The sequence below is a fragment of the Oncorhynchus mykiss genome, chromosome 22 (assembly GCF_013265735.2).
Source record: "Oncorhynchus mykiss isolate Arlee chromosome 22, USDA_OmykA_1.1, whole genome shotgun sequence".
Taxonomy (NCBI): Eukaryota; Metazoa; Chordata; class Actinopteri; order Salmoniformes; family Salmonidae; genus Oncorhynchus; species Oncorhynchus mykiss.
Genome location: NC_048586.1, coordinates 23631851 through 23635584, shown reverse-complemented (window position 1 = coordinate 23635584; position 3734 = coordinate 23631851). Strand labels below are relative to the sequence as shown.

At 48.4% G+C, this 3734-nt stretch overlaps 1 long non-coding RNA gene across 1 annotated transcript; it reads right to left on the bottom strand.

Moving 5' to 3' along the window:
- Positions 1 to 402: 402 nt before the first annotated feature.
- Positions 403 to 2422, bottom strand: LOC110502031. The gene is made up of 3 exons (XR_002470285.2): positions 2331 to 2422; positions 1357 to 1806; positions 403 to 1172 (listed from the first exon to the last, which is right to left on the bottom strand). It is a non-coding gene; the product is annotated as an uncharacterized LOC110502031 (long non-coding RNA).
- Between the last annotated feature and the right edge of the window lie 1312 nt (positions 2423 to 3734).

Here is a 3734-nt window from a genome sequence, read left to right as displayed (position 1 = left end):
TCAGATCCTTTCATTGCACATTTGGATGAGGGCCTCTAGCAGGTAGTTTGTGTTGTTGGGTGATTCTTGGCTGTTCACATGCCTCCCCACTGAATGCCTGGTGGCACCCTGTACTGACTTGGTGATAGACATGGTGATAGAATGGGGATGCTGGGATGAGTGAAGGCTGGCTGATTTGCTGCTATGTGGGATCAGGAGCAGGGAGGTCTAAGGGGGTGGATCTGGATTGTTAAGGAGCAGGGTGAGGAGTCAGTGGCAGTAGGGAGTATGGTAGGAAGATCAAGGGCAGTTGGTGGTGGGAGAGGGGGATCAGGGACCATAAGGTGCAGGGAGTAGCAATCAGAGGAAGCAATGGACTGGGGGGGTGGGGGGGGGGGGGGTATGGTGAGGGGTCTAGGAGGGGAGACGGGTTTCTCGGAGGGGATATGGGTCATGCTTGCTGGTGTTGGTGTTTGGGTTCTCGGGTGGTCTTCTGGTCTGGTCTCTTGTGGGTCTGTTGTTTGTCTGTTTTTTTTCCCCTTTTTGTAATTTTGTCCAGTTTGGGTCGTCGTCTAAGAACTGGAGTTGCTCCCCTTTGACCAGGGGATTGGAGAGGGTGGAGGTGGCTAGGAAAGTATTTGTTGGGGGGGGGGGGGGGGGCAGATTTGGAGGGTCCGACAGGGGTGGGGGCTGTTTCTGGGACTTCTTGGATGTTGGGTTGGGAGGTGCCTGTGTTAAGGTCTGGGCCTGGTTCTGGGTCTTCGTTGTTCTTGTCGTCTCGTGGAGGGGCGTTGGTGGCTTTGGGATTTGGGTTAGTGGGGTTGGTGGTATTGGCCAGTAGAAACTGAGGCAGGTTCTGAAGTAGTACCCTTTCCTGCACAGGTTACAGGGGCGTATGGTGGTACAGTCTGAGGTGGGATGGTTGTCTTTACAGATCTTGCAGATGATGGCTGTGCAGGCTGTAATAGTGATGATGTCTGGGCATGCCGTAATAGTGGACGGAGCCCCTGTTGTTCCCCAGCGTGAACCAGTCATTTCCGTTCCCCTAGTTCCGACCTTGGCTTCATCCAGGACCCTCCTAACCACTGACTTGAGGGTGGAAAAACGTGGTAACCAGACTTCTATGTTGTGCTCTTAGATTTTTTCATTGTGAAATTGGACTGTTGTTCCCCAGCGTACTTTTGATTCTGTGTCTGAGAGTGGAATTACAGGGAACTTGTTAAATGGGACCTTATCTTCACAATTTCTGTATTTTAAACAAAACTGTTCTAGTAGCTGGGGGTTCTTGAATCACCCTGGCTTCAAATAATTCCTTTAGCCCTGGGGGTTTTACCAGGCAGTTCAGGTCAGATGGCACAAAGCCCATACCATACATACCTGCCGTGCTGAATTCCAGACGGCTCATAATTTCTGGTTTGGCGGTTGTTGTTGCTGCTCCTGTTGCTCCCCGGCGATTGGCGGCTCCGTCCTCGGCACCCTCCTCGTTGGAGAATAGCGTCAGTCACACCACGTTGTAGCAGCGCATGGCTTCTGGGTTCATCCCGGTCATCTTGTTCAGGTGAGGGATGGTAGTTTTTGGGTCTGCTCCGGTCCTGCAGGAGGAGGAAGGACAAACCTCAGAGTGAGCAGACACACCTGGAAGCCCGTGACCCAGAGGTTAATGGTTGCACTCCCCTGTGGTCTGCTTGCTCCAGGTGAAGGTTGGCATCTTTGGTTCTTCCTCCATGCCTCTGGTTCGGGTGGTGAAGGTGTCTGGTCTGGGCTCTCTTTCTGTTGGTTTGCTCCGGGTGGTTGGCGGTCAGCTGGTCCTGGTCTGGTCGTGGTGGCCTGAGGGCAGATGGGGAAAAACATAAAAGCAGGGGAGGAGGGCTGCAGGCCAAGGGTAGAGGGAGTAAAAGCCAATTAATGCTTGATACGAAAATGTGGTCGGAGGCTCCGTATGGAGGGTGTGACGCAATTTCAAAGCCCCTGGAGGCATGCAGAGGCCAAATTGAGCTCCTTACCGCTTCAACGTGCACCTCCCAAATTTTGGAACAATGCAGAGGGCTCCGTATTGACATGATTTGTTGACAGTAGGTGGGAGCTGGAGGTCCGGTATAAACACAAACTCACTTCCTTGACAACGTCCTTCACAACAGCTCTGCTCAACTGCGCAGCTCCGCGAAGCACAAGAAGTATGAATGCCCTGAATTCTGCAGAGGCCGTACCACCGTAAATGCTGCACAGCCAATGCAGACGTTGGAATGACCATACTGTGCCTTTTAGGCTCGCCTCAACAGCACTCTAATCGGAGGGGGAGTCTGGGGTGGTCCGTGGACTGGTGAGTCAGGTCACGGTCAAGCCACTGTTACCTTTCCATTTCCCCCAGTCCTTCCAGCGTATCCGGCCTTGTCCGCTGGACCAGTGAGACAGCACCATCCACGGTCAAGCCACTGTTACCTTTGCTCCCAGAAAGGGATAGTGAGAGAGAGGGTAGAGAGAGTAGAGAAAGGGATACAACCCCAGACAAATCTCCACCACGGAGTGTGATGCGTAATGAAGACAACCCAGAGTTGTTTTATTATTAAAATATGTCATGTTATAGCAGAATGCAAAAAAAAGAAAGGAAAAAACACATTTGAAGTATGTAAACAATATGAAGAAAGCCATGCCCCTAATAAGCCACACCTCTTGAAAATAACCTAAGGATTACATTAAAGAAGACCCAGCAGCTGGGTCAACTCAGGATGAGAGTAAAACCAGCACTCGGTTACCAAATAACCCAAATTAAAAAAATATTTTTGATTCAACTACTTATTATTAAGTAACTACTTCTACGGGCTTTTTTTTTTTGTTTACTCAATTGTCAGCCTGAAAAGTTTTCTGAACTACAACAAAATTGTTGGCACAAACTGTTATGTTAAAAGCACTGTGTGGGTGTAACTATACTAAAAAAATATACATGTGAAATCAACATGCAACAATTTCAAAGATTTTACTGAGTTACAGTTCATATAAGGAAATCAGTCAATTGAAATAAATGAATATAGGCTATGGATTTTTACATCGCTGGGCAAGGGAGCAGCCATGGGTGGGCCTGGAAGGGCATAGAACCACCCACTGGGGAGCCAGGCCCAGCCAATCAGAATGAGTTTCTCCCCACAAAAGGGCTTTATTACAGACAGAAATACCCCTCGGCACAAGGTGCACCTGTGTAATGATCATGCTGTTTCATCATCTTCTTGATATGCCACACCTGTCAGGAGGATGGATTATCTTGGCAAAGGAGAAACACTCACTAACAGGGATGTAAACAAATTTGCACACAAAATTTGAGGGACATAAGTTTTGTGTGCGTGTCTGGGGAAAAGAAACCTGGGACAACAACTTTACATGTTGTGTTTATATTTTTCTTCAGTTCTACCACCATGAAGGTACTGGACAGCTCTGCGTCATTCCCCTTTCATCAGCGGTAGGTTAACTCAGAGAAAAGAGAAGAGGTGTGTTTGTGGATCTTTCTTTTTATCCTGAACATTTTGTGTCACACTAATAGGGAAGAAATTGACTGGTGCTAACAAAAGACCCTTGTATGCACAAACACATTTCTAAACACACACTGACACACATACAGTCACACAAGCATCCATACTACAGTCATGACACACATACAGTCACACAAGCATCCATACTACAGTCATGACACACATACAGTCACACAAGCATCCATACTACTGTCATGACACACAGCATAAACATATAGGTAGAGATGAGCAGTG